Below are 18,055 nucleotides of genomic sequence, written 5' to 3'. Positions count from 1 at the left end.
GTCCCAAACCAGCAGGAATCCACGACAAGAACCTCAGAAGCCCACTCCCCACACCTTCCCTGGTCAGACATCTCAGTTTGAACAGCTGCAATAAATGGGATTGCAGAGAAAGGTCCCCTTTGAACTGAGTAACCTCCATACACACTCACAGACTATGAAGAGGGGCGAAGAGGACTGTGACTGTAGGATTAAAGACTACTGGCCCTGGAAGAAAATACTCCTCAGGAATACATAGGAACTTCTCTTCCTTTCCTTTTTTTTTTTTCTTTCTTCTTCTCCATTCATTTAACCCTGTTTTCTCCTCTACTGGTACTTTGTTTTTATTTTAAAGAGAAAAGAACAAAAACAAAACAACACAAAAAGAATAAAAATGATGCAGAAGTTTAAAAAAATATGAAATTAACCATGATTGTTGTATTACTTCTTGTTATCTTCAAAGCAGTTGCTCAGATTACCAGATAGAGGTGTGCAAGATTGATCAAACAGTAACTGTTCCTTCCAATAAACCAATAGAAATCAGTAGTACAATTATCTTAGCTATGTCGTGTGTGTATATATATTTTTTTCTTTCCTTCTTTCTCTCATCCTATTGGAAGATTTTTGAGGTTTTTTTTTTTTTGGTTTTTTGGGGTTTGTTTTTTTTTTGCTGGAGGTTGGAATTTTACCACCCATTCCTCCCCCATTTAATTTTACTTCTTGTTTAAGTAGTTCCTCCTTTTATTCTCTCTCTGTTTCTGTCTCCTGTTCTTTCTTTCAACTTGTTCCCTTGGTATTTTGTATGTTCTTTTACTCTAGTTTAATCTCTACTCCCTATTATATATTCTTTCCCTAGTTCGTCTTCTCTGTTACTGTTATTCAATACCACTAATTTCCCTATGCTCCTTAATAAGAACTTTCATATCAACCTTACCATATTCTCTTATCTTCCATTATTTATTTTTCATAATCTATTTCCTTGTTCTTTTTTCATCATGCTTCCATATGTGTACCATTTACCCTGATGAATTTGTAAGTAGTTGTTATGGTTGAAACATTGTGTCAACTTGGGGAGTCTAGAGGTTTGGCTAAGTGACTCAGCAGGAAGCCAGGATACTTACTTTCTATACATCCTGAGCCTGTGGAAGAGGAGGGCATGGATAGTGTGTGAGAGCTACACGCCCCTTAGGTGGGGGTAGCCTGTTTACAAAGTAAGGCAGGGAAAGAAGCTGCTTGCCACCATTCCTCCGGTTTTGCTCTGGCTGCATTGCTGTTCGGCTGCCATTCCCCGCTTTGCTCTTGTTGCTTTGCTATCTTCTGCCTCGGAGCCAGCCAAGTATGGACTGAAACCTCCACAAACTGTAAGCTAAATAAACCTTTCCTTCCTTCATTTTGGGCGTTGGGTATTTTGTCTCAGCAACAAGAGAAAAGTAACCAAGACAGTAGTTAAGTATGTCAGGCATAGTTAACTATGCCTGAATACTGCTCTACAATGAACAGGAGTAAGATTGCTCTATTGAGTGGATATTTACTGTATGAAATGTTCAGATTTGTTTTAAATTTTGTTATATAACTATAGATCTTGTCTCTACAATTAATGGTGGCAAATTAACAGTTTCCACAGTTTGTCATTTTTTAGACCATGCTTGATGCTGTTACTACTGATTGTACTACTTTACCCAAGGTGACATACTTGTTCTAGTCAATTGCTGTTCTTTTTATGCCAATATCAAGATTGTCTAGGAGTCATAAACAATACCATAGCACTGTACCAAAGAACTGGGTGCTAGGCCAAATAGGCATCAACTTCTGACCCCTAATAAATTGAAGAGGCAAGATCTTGGGACAGACTCAAAAGCCAAAAGCCAGGTATACTTAGAAGATATTTCTCAAAAGTAGTCATTTCTTTCTTTTCTTTTCTTTTTTTTTTTTGGTCTTTTTCTGAGACAGGATCTTGCTATGCAGTTCAGGCTGGCCTTGAGCTCACTTTGTAGCCCAGGCTGGTCTCAAACTCACAACGATCTTCCCATCTCAGCCTCCCGGGTGCTGAGATTACAGGTGTGCACCACCATGCCTGGCAAAAGTAGTCATTTCCTAAGGAAGTCTTAATATTAGTAATACCTATTATAAGCAATTTACAAGCCTCAACACATCAAACAAACAAATAAATAAAAAGAAAACAGAAGCAAAATGCACCCCCAAGCCCCTAACTCCCCCAAAGCAAATCCATGGGGTAATGATTTAGAAGAAACCAAAAGCTACCCAACTGAATTTTCTGAAAGGGTAGCACGAAGTAACAAAGCAAATAAACATGACTCTTGGAAAATTTAAAGCAGAAATTATTATACAGATAATGGAAGAGATAATGACCACGTGAAGGAAATGGACAGTGAATCTACAGTAGATACATTTTTTTTTTAAAGGACCTTAGGAAAGATATGGAAAGCACGAATGCCCAACACAGAAAAGAACTGTATTCCATAAAACAGAACCAAACAAAAATCCAAGAGATTAAAAATTTTATTGAAAATATACACAGCAGAGTGAACCAACATAAAGAAAGAATATCAGATCTAGAAGACAGAGTTGTGGTTGGTGATCATCAAATGAAAGATTGCTCAAAAATTCCAAGGAACCACAAAAAATCAATCCAACAATTGTTAGATGATGCAAAGAAGAATAAGAATAATCAATGAAAACTTAGATTCAGCTTACAACCAGAATAGTATAAATAATTAAGTTCGGGGCTGGGGATTTAGCTCAGCGGCAAAGCGCCTGCCTGGCAAGCGCAAGGTCGTGAGTTCGGTTCCCGGTACCGGAGAAAAAGCCAAAAGCCAAAATAAATAAATAAATAAATAAATAAATAAATAAATAAATAAATAATTAAGTTCATGAACCAAGATACCCCTGTAATAACAAGGATAAGTCAATACCTACCAGTTATAACCAGCAATGTTAAAGGTCTCAATTCACCAAACGAAAAAAAAGACTAGCAAAATGGATCAAGAAATAAGACCCAACAATAGGGTGCATATAAGAAACACATTTAACTGAAATGAAATATGCTGCAAGTTAAAGAATGGAAAACAATACTCCATGCAAGAGGAACCCAAAAAAAGCAGGAGGGGCTATTCTGACCTCAAAGAGGATTTCAAGCCAAAACTGATCAGAAGAGACAAAGAAGATGACTGCATACTTATTAAGGGAACAATCCAAGAGGAAGAGATAATAATCATAAGGTATATATGCACCAAATACCAGTGCACCCAACTACATACAATGAACACTAACAGATATGAAAAATCACATAAACACTAATACAATTATAGTGGGGAATCTCAATACCCCACTCTAACAAACAGATCAACTAGACAAAAAATCAACAAAGAAATATAAAAGCTGAACCAAATCTTTGAACAATTGGACTTAATAGATATTCTGTATATGGAAGGTTCCATACAATAACAGAATAAACCTCCTAAGCAACACAGGGGATTCATCCAAGAGATGTAGGGATGGTTCAAAATACACACATCAACAAATATAATACACAATATTAACAGAAAAAAAAGGACAAAATCGCCCGATCATCTCAATAGATGCAAAAAAAGTATCTGACAAAGTGCAATACCCATTCAAGATAAAAACCCTGCAGAAAATTGTAATAGGATTTTACCTCAATGCAGTAAAAGCCATCTATGACAAACCAACAGCCAACATCATACTCAATGGACAAAAAACAAAAGCTTTCACTCTAAAATCAGGAACAAGGATGCCCACTATTACACTCCTGTTCAATACAGTTCTGAAAACATTAGCCAGAGCAATTAGATGAGAAAGAAATAAGAGGAATATGGACAGAAAAGGAAGGAGCTAAATTAACATATTTACTAATGATATAAAAGACCCTAAAAACTCCACTAAAAGACTCTTAGAATTAATAACAAAACTTGGTAGAATAGCAGGATACAAAGTTAAAACTCAAAAATCAATGTCAGCCAGGCATGGTGGTGCACACCTGTAATCTTAGCACTTGAGAGGCTGAGGCAGGAGGATCACTGTGAGTCTGAGGCCAGCCTGGATTACATAGTGAGCTCAAGGTCAGCCTGTCCTATATACTGAGACCCTGTCTCAGAAAACGTAAAAAAAAAAAAAAAAAAAAAAAGAATCAACAGCATTCCTGTACACAAAGAACAACTTACTGAGAGAGAAATTGGAGAAACAACCCCTTTCACAACAGTATCAAGAAAAATGAAATACTTATGAATCAATCTTTACTAGGAAGTGAAAGAACTTTACATTAAAAACTACAGTACTCTGAAAAGGGAGATCAAAGAAGGTATCAAAAAAAATGGAAAGATAACCTTCATCCTTGGATAGGCAGAACTTGAAAATGGCCATACTTCTAAAATTGTTACACAGATTTCATGCAATCCCAATCAAAACACCAATAGCATCCTTCACAGAACTACAGAACAAAATCCTAAAATTCACTTGGAACCAGAAGAGAACTAGAATAGCAAAAGCAATTCTGGGCAATAAAGGCAGGCAAAATCCCTGATTTGAAGTTATACTACAAAGCTAGAGTAATAAAAACAGCATGGTACTGGAAAAACAAAACAAAAAAAACAGACCCAAAGACCAATGGAACAAATTACAAGATGCAGAAACAACTCCAAACACAGCCAAGCACCTTATCTTTGACAAAGGAGCCAGACACCTTCACTGGAAGAAAGACAGCATTTGCAATAAATGGTGCTAGGAAAACTGGCTCTCCACATGCTGAAACCTAGACCCATATCTCTCACCATGCACTAAACTGAAATCAAAATAGCTCAAAGATGTAAATATTAAGCAGTAATATTACTGCTGGAAGACACAAGAGGTAAAACTCCTGAAGACATAGGTGTAGGCAAAGACTAAGAACAAAACCTGATCACATAGGAAATAGCACAAAGAATCAATAATTCATATCTAATCTTAATATAAAGCTTTTGCAGAGCAAAAGAAACCACCAACAGAGTAAAGAGACAAGCTACAATGTGGAAAAAAATTTTTTTCCAGGTGCTCTTCAAAGGACTAATAACTAGAATATGCAAAGAACTCAAAAAATCAGATCCCCCTCAAATTTAAAAACCCAATCAAAAACCAGGCATTTGAAATGAAGACACTTCTCAGATGAAGCAGAACTGGCAAATATATTAAAAAATGTTCAACATCACTGGTCATTTGAAAGATGCAAATTAAAACACTGATTTCATCTTACTCCAGAAAGAATGGCCAGTATCAAGAAATCAACCAGCCAGGCATGGTGGTGCACACCTGTAATCCTAGCACTCCAGTGGCTGAGGCAGGAGGACTGCTGCGAGTTCAGGACTAGCCTGGGCTACAAAGTGAGCTCAGGGCCAACCCGAACTGCATAGCAAGATCCTGTCTGAAAAAGACAAAAAAAAAAAAAAAAATCAACCAATAACAAATGCTGGCATGGCTGTGGGGAAAAAGAAATCATTGTATGCTGTTGGTGGGAGTGTAGATTGGTGCAACCACTGTGAAAATCAGTGTGAGTTCTTAAAAAACTAAGGTTCCATTTGACCAAGCTATTCCCCTTCTTGTAACTTCCTGAAAGAAAAGCATCACACACAGCAATATACGCACAGCTATGTTTATAGCAGCAGTTTCTAATAGCCAAATCTTAGAAACAGCCCAAATGCCCATTAATGGATGGATAAAAAGATGTGGGTTTTTTATACAGTGGAGTACTACTCAGCTATAAAAGATAAACTTGAGACATTTCTAGCTAAATGGATTTACCTTGAGACCATACACTTAACTGAAATAAATCAGGCACACATGTTTAAATACCACACTGTTTCTCTGCTGATCAATTTCAGAAATTGAAAGTGTAAATAAGGACCAAAATACATAACAGATCTTGGGAAATGGAAAGAAAATGTTCAAATTAGAAAGGGAACAGGGTGGGGAGGGAAGCAAAGGAACAAGAAAAAATAGAAGAAAAAAATGGAAACAAAGCTTTGGTAAATAAGGAAGGGAAGTGAGGTTGGAGGGGAGGGGAATGGGAAGAAAAGCAGCAACATATACCACGTACAGGTACAAAGTCCCTATGAAGAATGTTGTCGTTACATAAATCTAAAATGTAGCAATAAAATTTTAAAAATAAACATAAAAAAATAAAGCCTCTAAAACTGCAAGTCAAAATATGCCTTTCCTATTAGGTAACTCTGAGTGGTAAATGGGTAACTCAGATTTAACTGTGCAGAAGCAAATAATTTTCCCGCCCAGAGCCCTATCTCCTCCTATATTTTTCTGTATTCCATAAGACAGCACTCTATAATTAAAATCTTGAATCTCTACCTCTATTTCTCTCCCATCCCACTCCCTCCCACCCCAACACTATCACACTATCTAAACCCCATCAGCATATTCTGTCAACCTTAACTTCTAAGTCTCATTTCAGAGACAGTGGAATTGTGTCACTGAAAAGTTACTAAATGGCTCAAGGTCACATAATTAGTAGCAGAACAGGTATTTGAATGAGGTAATTCATCTTTAGAGTTTAAAATGGCACTTTTCTCAATTCTGCTCATCAAGCTTTCTGAAAAGATGAGGTCTAATTTCAAGAATGCTTGTGATGAAGACAAAATAAACAACTTCTAACAATTTCTTCCAACTGGACCATGCAAAAAGTAAATGCACATCTAATACAAAACAGCTTTGTAAACCAAAGCAGTCTGTAAAGAAGTCTTCCATTCACTCATTTAATAACTCTTGTTTTCACACATAACTTTTGAAAAGTGGGATATATTTGTTTAATTCACAATGTATCATAACCTTTTTTTCAATATATTACAAAGAGCTAACCTAAAATTATTCAATTTTTTCAAAATCTTGAGGATTACAAATGAGGCAACTTGTCTTTTTAAAACACTGTTCTATTTCTCTAGGAAAAGAGCACTGAAGATAGGTTTGACACATTCCTTTGCCAAAGCACGGGTTTTATGAAGATGAGGCAAATATCATAACCTGAAAAATGAAATTTTGAGAAAATGCAAAGCTAAAATTGTTCAGGAAGAAGCAAATTGGATCTGCTTTATCTAATCTGATACAATTTATTCCCTATCTCAAGGCTAATTTGGAAAAAGTTGCAAGCTTCATCAGTGTAGTGGTTGATTGTGTCAACTTGAGAAGTTTAGGAGCTTAACTAAGCTCAGCAATTCTACACCCTAGAGTATGGAGGACCTGCCTTAGGATAGCTGTCTGCACCCCAGGATGTAGTGGACCCACCCTAGTGTGGCTTGTCACCTGGACAGTATAAAAGGGAAATGAGGAAGGATGGACAGGCTTCTTTCTTCAGAGGAGCTCGTCATCACCTTCAGCTTCAACATTGTCTCCTGGCTTCTAGCACAAATGCTTTGACTTCTGCCTTGGACCCTTCAGCCTTCTGGTATACTCTTCAGCCTTCCATTGCAGACCCATTGGCCTCCTGACACGGAATTGCACAGATCACTACAGTGAGCTCCATCCGGACCTTGGACTGAACCCTTCAGCCTTCAGTGTGCAGACATCCTCTGCACGCTTCCTCATCCATTCTCGCTGACCATCGTAAGCCAATCTGGTAGTTTCTTATACATTTGTATATCTTGTGTTGTTTCTCTAGTAAAACCCTGAGTACAACAAAATTGGTAGCAGGACAGTGGGGCCATTGCTGCGATACTGCCTGGCCATGTGGGTTCACAACCTTGGGAATAAATTTGAAAAGGTTTCGAGAGATTGGCTGACAAGACTGCTGTGAACTATCCGGAGACTGTGGTCAATACTCTCGAAAATCAAAGTGGATGGAAATGCTAATGGTTAGGTGAGGCTCAGGCTTCATTTGAGGACTGCATTGGCTGCCGGATCCAAGGTGCTATATGTTGTGCTTTGGCAGGAAGTTGGTCTGCATTTTGCTTGTGTTAGAACTCTTGCTTGGGTGGCAGAAAAATTTCAATGCAGTCCACTGTTGCAATGGTGGCATGGCTACCTTTGAGAGCTTTTGGCCAGATCTACATTGGAAATTAACAGTGGAGAGCCAGCAGGGGGATCTGCACCATCTGGCCAGAGAGGAGACTCCAATGGAGCTGTGGACTGCAAAGATGACTCAGAGGAGAACGTAATTAAGAACAGGACAATGGAAAAATAAACTGAAGCCTTTCATCTGAAAAGAATGTATTTGGGACTGGGGATTTAGCTCAGCAGCACAGAGCCTGCCTGACAAGCATGAGGTTGTGAGTTCAATTCCTGGTACTGGAAAAAAACTAAAAAAAAAAAAAAAGAAGAATGTATTTGAAATGCAGGAAAGCCCTTTCTTAGTGTTGCCATGCCCTGTTGTTAAAAGTTAATGGAAAGCAAGGATTGTGATTGTAATAGCTCTTTTAATGTGACTTTACTGTTTGCAATCAGCTTAACTGGTCCAAGTATTGTGGTTTTAACCTTCAATTTTGATCACTCTTTGAATATTTTGCTTTTGGTCAGAAATGAGTGCAATAACAACTGTATACATGTAATTGTTATATTAATATAACTCTGAACAAACCAAGATACATTAACTATTCACAAATCTGCCACTGGAGACTCTGGTTTAAGGAAATGTGTGTAGTTATTAAGTGGATCTGGGGTGGATTGTGGTGTATTAACTAATGGTCAACTGCTAACACCCAGCTGAACTGAATCAACATGGTGCTGGGTGTAGGAAGCCCACCTGAGGATTGCTGCCAACAGCATAATAGTGTAACTGGAGGGGAAGATGGTGCAGTTGATTCTCCTGGAGAAGCTTGTCATGCTGGTTTCCTGATACAAACTTCGTTGTTCTCATCATCAGAGGAGCTCAGGACCTTGTTGACACTGAGGATGACTGCAGTTCTTTTTAAGGGAGCTCTGATGCTTACTTTGAGAGTGTAGATTCCTGGCTCCAGTGCAGATCCCTCAGCCTGCTGGCACAGATCCTTCATCCTGCTGGTGTACTTTCTAGCTTCCATCACTGACCTTTGGGACTTCCCACTGCAGATCCTAGATACAGACTTGCATGAGACACTGTCGTGGGCTCTAGGCCTCCAGCTGGACTTGTAAAGGACACTTCCATGGGCTCTCGGTCTTCAGCTGGACTCACGCAGGACATTGCCATGGGATCCAAGCCCTCAGCAGGATTCTTTGGGTCTTTAGTGTGTGGACAGCTCTCCCACACTCTTGCATTTGACTCTTGGGCAAATGTTATAGAATAGTCCTGTGAATTATGTGTCCCACATTGAATCTTTTCCCTTGCAAACCCTGACTACAACAATCACCTAATAGTATTTCTTTTATCAGAGAGATGAAATTAGGTTATGATTATTGTCCATTATTCTTGGGTTACAGTAATGCCTGTGCGCTTCTTTCCCAGATGCTCACACTATAGGATAAGAAACACTGCACTCCCAAATCACTTGTTCTTTAAAGACCTCTCTGTGAGAAAGGGAAAGAGGAAAAAGATAAATGGGTACCAATCTACAGCTAAATAAGACAAATAAGTTCTAGTGTTCTATTGCATAGAAGGGTAATTATGGTATATTTCCAAGTGGGTAGAAGAAAGGATTTAGAATATTTTCAAAACACAGAAATGATCAAAGTTTGAGATGACAGATATGCTAATTGCTCTGACTTGACTATCACACACTACATATGTGCATCAAAATATCGCATATCCCATAAATGTGCACAATTATGTAACAATTAGAAAGTACATTTTATGAATTTTTCTGAAAATTTTTAGTTGAAAAAAATTTTTTTAAATAAAACTGAGCTGGGTGTAGTGGCACACACTTATAATCCTAGCATTCGGGATGCTAAAGCAGGAGGATCGCCATGAGTTCAAGGCCAGCCTGGGCTACACAGTGAGTTTAAGGCCAGCCTGAAGTAGCAGAGACACTGTCTCAAAAAACAACTGAACAAACCTCACCTCTCATTTTCCACACAAAGACAGCCAGCTTGATAGGATGACATCACAGACCTGTACGTCTGCCATAAGATGACAAGAAGGCCTTTGTCTGCCATTAGGTGGAGCTCTCATGACTGAGATTAGTGACCTTATAGAAAAGATCACAGAGCTAGCTCATTTTTTTCACAGATGGAGACACAGAAAGTATTACCTACTGACCAGAAAGTCAGCCCTCATGAAATAGCAAAGCTAGCACTTTGATCTTAGACTTCAAGCCTCCAGAATTATTTATTGGTTGTACAGAATAAATTTTTGTTATTTACAAGCCACTCAGTGTACACCACTTCATTATAACAGCCTCAATGGATTAAAATGTATCTCCTAAAGCTGGGCATAGTGGCACACACCTGTGATCCCAGCACAGGAGGCTGAGGTAGGAGGACTGCAGCAAATTAGAGGCCAGGCTGGGATACATAGTGAGTTCAAGGCCAGCATGAACTACATAGCAAGACACTCTTTCAGAAAAATAAATAACAAAAAAAGTCTTCCTTAACCTTTTAGAATAAGATGAGGATATGGGTTATTCCAGGCATATTTATACTTTTATTATATTGTTATGGCCCAAATCATGAGTTGACATATGGTTAAAGATTAACTTTTGCAGCTGAGCATGATGTTGCATACCTGTAATGCCCTGTGAGAGGCAAAGGCAAGAGGATCATGAATTAAACCCAGCCTGGGCAGCTAAGCATGATCCCCTCTCAAAATTAAAAAAAAAAGGGGGGGCTGTAGCTCAGTGCTAAGGTCCTGGGTTCGCCTGCCAATACCACACATACAAAAAAGTCAACTTTTACAAATGCTCCATAAACATTCTAGAAATCTATAGTCTCTAAATGAAGGTATATTATTAACTATATTTACATCCTCCATTATACATTTAGTCTGTAAAAAACTACCACTGGCTTTCAACAAACAGTGCTTGAACAATTGAATATCCAATCCACGTACAAATAGTGAACTTCAATTCATACCACATACCATATACAAAAGCTAACCCTAAATGGATCATAGGCCTAACAGTAAAGCCTAAAACTACGAGTGGAAAATAAAGGATAAAATATAGCCAGACACAACACCACATTCCTGTTATCCCAGCTACTTGGGAGCCTGAGGCAGGGAGATCACCAAAGCCCAGGAGTTCAAGAATAACATGAGTGATATAGGGTAATCCTGTCTCAAAAAAAAAAAAAAAAAAAAATCTAAAATTTACTTATGCTTTGGCTAGACACTACATATTACTTATGCTTTAGCTATAACACTACACACAATCCATGGAAGTATTGATAAATTAAGACCTCACAATGATAGTTCTCCAAAAAAATGCTATTTACAAAATGAGATTACAAGCCACAGTAAGAAAAAATATTTGCCAATGACAAATCCAGAATCTAAAATGAACTCTGAAAACTCAGTAAGAAAACAATCGGTGGTGGTTAATTTTATGTATTGACTTGGCTAGGCCATCAGGTGTGTTGTTTGTTTTGAGACAAGGTCTCACTTTGTAGTTCATGCTGGCTTGAACTCACTATGTAACCCAGGCTGTCCTCAAACTCACAGCAATCCTCCTGCCGAGGCCTCCCGAGTGCTGGGATTACAGACGTGCACCACCATGCCTGGCTGGTCCTCAGGTTTTATTCAAACACCAGTGTGAAAGTACCTTTTAGCTGTTATTAACATTTTAATTGGCAAACTCTGAATAAAGTTGATTATATTCTAAATGGATAGGCTTCACCCAATTAAGTGAAAGCCTTAAAAGAATGTGGTCCTCCAAGGAAGAAGTCAGATTCCACACCATATTTGGATTTGAGACTGCACCAACCTTTCCCAGGCCTCCAGCCTGCACAGACATCCCAGGCTTCATTATCACTTCAGCCAATACCATAAAATAGCCTCCCTTGCCCTTGTCCCAAACACTACTGGGTCTCTTTTCTCAGAATCCTAATACACAGCCTAACCTTGTAAGTGCACAAAAGATCTGAACTTTTGTGGTGGTTATCTCACACCAAAGAACAGATGATACTCAACACCATCTGTCATTTGCACTAGAGAAATGCAAATTAAAACGAGTTACCAATACACACCTATTAAAAATGTTTAAAATTCTTCAGATTAACCATACTAAATGGTTTGCAAGGATGGGAAGAAACTGGAACACTCTTCTACAGGTGGTGGGAATGTGAAATGGAACTTTAGAAAACAGTTTTAAAAAGTTTTGTTTTATTGTGCAGTGCTAGAGATCAAACCCGAGCCCTCACCCATGTTCAGCAACTGTTCTGCCACTCAACTGCATCCTCAGCCCTAGTAGTTTCTTGAAATGTTATCCCATTCCCAGGTATTTTCCCAAGGAAAACAAAAGTATTCGTCCAAACTTTATTTGTAATAATCAAAAACTAGAAACAACCCAAATATCCATCAAAAGGGGAATGGGTAAATAAACTGTGGTATATCCATACAATGGAATGCTACTTAGCAGTAGAAAGGAATGAACTGTTGGTACTTTCAACATGTAGACTCTCAGAATAGACATGTGGAGGAAAGACATGCAAAGTACTCACTGCATGTCATTAACCTAAACTCCAGATGTCTCATCCATAGTGGGAGAAAGTAGGTCAGTGGTTGACAAGGGAAGGGAAAAACGGTGGGAACCTGGTGGCAAGAGGGACTATAAATAGGCATGAACAAACATCTGGAGTGGTGGATGTGTTCACCACGTTGACTGTGGCAATGCTTTCATAGGTGCAGACACATCAAAATTCATAGAAATCATAGAATCTTGTATTGGAAATTGCATTTACACACCACACTGTTTCCCTTTGGCCTGCCTTTCTCATTAGATACATGACAGAATTCTTGATCTCTAACCTACTAGTACGCCAGCAGCAGCTCCCTTCCTAGATGTATCAACCAACAATGTCTCCCGACATGCCCAAATATCCTCTGGATGGAAAAATCAATTTAAAAAGATGACTAGAAAATATCATAAGCATATATAAAATAGTTGTTCTATGCCCATGATTACGTGGTCCTTTCTCATTTTTAGGGTCAATGGCTACTGCACTGAGCAAAACCTCAACAGTATCAGTAGGCTGCCCCACTGCCCACAGATATGATTTGATGTGGCCTTACTTATTCTGGGCTAGCAGCTCAACTGCTTCAGACGCTCTGGATTCATCCCGTAACACACGCTTTCTGTCCCACAGCCCAACCTCACCTCTAGCTCTTAATTCTTTAAAAGAAGGATGACTTGGAGGATCTCCCACAATTTCCTCTGCTTATTTCCTGCAATTCTGATAATTTTTAAAGAAGCACTACTGCAGGCCTTTCTAAAGCTTTCTTTCAACAAGGCTCCTCCTAGGTAATAGTCAGTAGATGGTCTCCAGGACTGCGGTATGTGAATGATGTTCTCTACTTCCACAGCCATTAGGAACTGTCCTAATTTGGGATCCTTTTAAACAGTATGGAGAATGTGGAGAAGCCTGTGCAGGTCTATAACTGTTTTTTTTTTTTTTTTTTTTTTTTTTTTTTTAGTACCAGGACTCAAACTCAGGACCTTATGCTTACCAAGCAGGTGCTGCACCGTGGAGTGATAGCCCCAGCCCTTATAATTTAATCATATATATTTCCTATATATATTTCCTAGACCTCTATCATACATATTTTTAGCATTAAATGTCCATAACCTTCTCCCAAAAGATTTACTTTTTATCAGTTAAAAATGCAAAACAGATATTTTAGTACAAAAACAAATATTTAGAAATTCCTGGTAAAAAAGAAAAAAACACACAAAGTCAGATGTGGTGACATACACCTGTAATCCCAGCACTCTGGATGTGGAGGCAGGAGGATGACCACCAGTTTGAGGCCAACTTGGTCTATATTGTGAGTTCAAGACCAGTCTGGAACACATACCGAGACCTGTCTTAGGAAAAAAGAAACCTAAAATATGCAACAACAACAAAAACCCCGCAAATTTTTTAAAACCACAATATAAAAACACTACCAGTTGAAAAACAGGCACGGTAGCATATACCTATAATCCTAGCACTTGAGAGGCTGAGACAGGAGGATTGCTGGGAGTTCAAGGCCAGCCTGGACTACAGTGAGCTTAAGGAAAGGCTCAACTGCACAGCAAGACGCTGTGTCAAAAAAATAAAAATAAACACTAGCAACTGATAGATTAGTAAACTGAATTTTTAAAGCTCTGAGCTTTTATGAATATCAATGTCATGTTTTCACTGTAAGTAGACATTTTTCCTTGAATTTTTTGATAAAGTATGTATAGTGTATCAAGTTCCTTGAGAAAAATTTTCACAAGGAGTGAGGTTATATTTTCTTGACATGCTTAGCTTTGGAGTTAATACTACATCATAAAGGAGATTATATTTCAGAGTTATCTATCAAAGTTGTCTAAATACATATGACACTAAAAAAAGAAGAAAAGTAAAACACTTTTAATACTAAAAAGCAAACACTAAATTGTGGAGGCAGGAGAGTTGTAACAAGAAATGATACCAAACTAAATATATAAATAGGTTTTACAAATTAATTTTTTAAAAAACCACTGCTTCCACAATAGAAAACTTTTAAAGAATGTAAAAATGCAAATAGAATGACAATATATGCGTAAGAAGTTAAACATTACTTGTAAGTAAAGGAATATAACAAATATATAATCCTTTTAGGTTATTTTTTAATATTTTTCAATACTGCTCACCAAGAGATAAAGAAATGGGCATTCTTGTACACTACCGGTGGTAGTCTAAATTAATACTGAACAACACATGCAAATAAAAAATCACAGTCTAGTCTGACATCATTCTGGTCATAGTACTATGAAATCTCAGGCTATCAAAAATAGAAATATTAAAATCAAGATTATTAAAGGGAAAAGTAGTAATTTCAAACTGCAATTTCACAACTATTTTCACTGCAAGATTTTTAATACAGGTTTTTTAAAATTCATTAAGTACATTTTGCTGCTTCATGGTACAAAAAGTTTATTCAATAATTGTCAAAAAATTATATCCATAGAAACTATTTTGATGAAGTACTATTATGAGAGAAAGTACTATTATGAGAGAAAGAAACAGTGAAAAATAACCCTGTATGCTTGGAAACTAAAATACAATCTATTAAATACTAATAATACTTTTAAAAGCACAGGAAAATTTTTGAAAGGTTCTGAATCAATTAAAGCACTACTTGAAACACTTGTTAATGTAGCCACAATTATACTTACAGGGAAACATTTTGATATTAATAATAATGAATAAACATTTAATATTGAATATAATTCATTGACTATTTTCTATACATATCATGCATTTGTTGATGTCTTCATACCTTATCACAATTCAATTTTTTATTGCAGTTTTATTGTAAAATGTATACTTACAGAAATTATCATGGCTTAACTCACAGCATCCCTCAAAAGTTTCATGTGTTCAGAGGCAGGGCTTCTGAAAGACTGGATCACTGGGACACCATACCTCATCAGTGGATTAATCCATTCAGTTCATTGCTAAATGTACTGTCAGGAGGAGAGGTCTGGTTGGCAAAGGTGGGGGTGTGCTTTTGGAGGGTGTATGTCCTTGCCAGGTCCTCTCTTCCAGGCTCCCATGATGTGAGCAGCTTTCTTTCACCAAGCCCTTCCACCATGCCATTTGCCAGTTTACCAGGGACTAAACCCATTAAAGCTGTGAGCCAAAATAAACCTACTCAAAGTTGTGGGTTCAGGTTCTTTGTCCCAGCAATGGGAAAACTAATACAGAAATGAACACAAGAATGATAACAGAGCAAACACCTAAGGAAACACTTTTTTTCATGAAGACTATTTCCAAACCTTAGGAACTTCCTGTGTAGCCTTCTTCAAATCATCCTATCCCTACCCTCCAGGGCTAACCCACCTTCAGAAATTGGTGCCTTTTCTTCATAGTTGTTCTACTGACAAACACATTACTAAAAATACACTTAGTTTTGTCTGTTAACTTTGTTTAAATTTATATTGTACAAATTTTGTATCCGATTTTGCTCAAAATTGTCTTTTCACTACAGTATTATATAGCCTTTCCCCACCACCACCACCGTTTTACCATTTGCTCCATTAGGGTGCTGTATAGGTCTGCTAAACTTATTCCTATGCATTTCCTATTTTCTATGCTACTGTAATACTTTTAAATTTTCATTTTCTAAGTACTGTAGGTACATTAACTGATTTTTGTATATCGGCCTTTGTAACTGACAATGTGTTAAATTATTTCTACAAATTATTTTGTACATTCTTTGGGGTTTTCCATATAAATAATATCACCTGTGGAGAATGAGTTTTTATTACTCACCTCTCCCCTTACTTCTCCTGACTTGTTGACTACCTCTAGCATGAAGAACAGCACTGGTAACAGACATCATTCCTCAGTTCCCAGACTCCAAGAGGATGCTTCACACCCTCAATGTGAAGAATGACGGCTAGCAGTTTCAGCAGTGCTCTCTGCAGATATGTTTGCCAGCTTAACGAAGTTCCACTGTAGTCCTAAAGCTTTTTTTCTTCTTTAATCATGAGTGAGTGTAGGCTTCTGGCAAATGATTTTTTGTATCTATTAAGACGATCACGTAGTTTTGCTCACCAAGTATGTTAATATACTAATTTATTTGATATTTTAACGTTTATTAAACTCAGTCCTAACTTCACAGCACTCTGATCATTGGTTCATGCAAGTCAGCTTTTCTAAAAATAATAAAACACTGTAAAATCAACACAGAAACTAAAAAAGTGACACGTATACCTGTCACTTGTGTACCTTTTGTATACCTGTATTCCTCCTCCATTCCATCTCTCACTCAGAATAGTTACTGATAATCATTCCTGATGTATCTGTAGTGCTCTCTACATATACAGTATTATGAAAACACTTATAAATTCCTGAAGAATTAAAATTGCTTTAGGCCGGGAGTGGTGGTGCAAACCTGTAATCCCAGCACTCGGGAGGCTGAGGCAGGAGGATTGTTGCAAGTTCGAGACCAGCCTGAACTACAAACTGAGCTCAAGGCCAGCCTGAACTGCATAGTAAGACCCTGCCTCAAAAAGACAAAAAAAAAACTGCTTTAACTTTGAAAAATAATTACATTTGACCGTCTTGAAGTTAATTATTTCACTCAAATTTACCTAACAAAATTTCTGCACACGGGGCTGGGGATTTAGCTCAGTGGCACAGCGCCTGCCTGGCAAGTGCAAGGTCATGAGTTCAATTCCCAGTACCGTTAAAAAAAAAAAAAAAATTTCTGCACATGACTGTGATCATTTGGGTAACTATATAATATTCACTTGAGAGTATGCTTTGCTCCTTTGTCCATATGCATCTGGACTGCGCCCAGGATTTTGCTTTAGCAAATAACATGGTTATAAACCTTCTGCACGAATCTCCTAACACATATGTGCAAGTTTCTCCTGCACCTAGAAATGGAAGTGCTTGGCAGAGGAGGGCACAAATGCTTAACTATTCAGATAATGCCAAACATTTCATAAAATGGCAGCACCAGTTTGGCCACAAATTATGTGTAACACTATGGAGCTACATTCTCTCCAATGTTTGGTACTGTCGGATCTTTGATTTCTGCCGTTTGGTTAGCATAAACCAAGTGGTTATCATAGCTGCAGGCTGCTGTTCTATGTTCACTGTATTTTTGTTGTTGTTGTTCGTTTTTTGTTTGTTTTCCCATACTGGGAATCGAACCCACAGCCTTGCGCTTGCCAGGCAGGTTCTGTGCTGCTGAGCTAAATCCCCAGCCCCTGTTCACTGTATTATCATCTCTGTTCCCTGCACCATCTTCAGTCTTCTCATTTGTAAGACTGGTTCTCTGTACTTTTTACTTGAACCTTCTCGGCAAAAGCTTCAGTTTTATTATTCCTTTCAGCTTACTACTTTTCACACACAACTTTACCATTCTTTTTACCTTTATTGGTTCCTAATGTGAGAATTTACAGCACTGATTTTCACTCAAAGTACTATTTATTTAAAAATTTAAAAATTTTTATTTAAAAAGTCATCATACTTT

This window comes from Chinchilla lanigera, unplaced genomic scaffold, assembly GCF_000276665.1.
Source record: "Chinchilla lanigera isolate Chin_1 unplaced genomic scaffold, ChiLan1.0 scaffold00011, whole genome shotgun sequence".
Taxonomy (NCBI): domain Eukaryota; kingdom Metazoa; phylum Chordata; class Mammalia; order Rodentia; family Chinchillidae; genus Chinchilla; species Chinchilla lanigera.
This window is presented reverse-complemented; position numbering follows the sequence as displayed.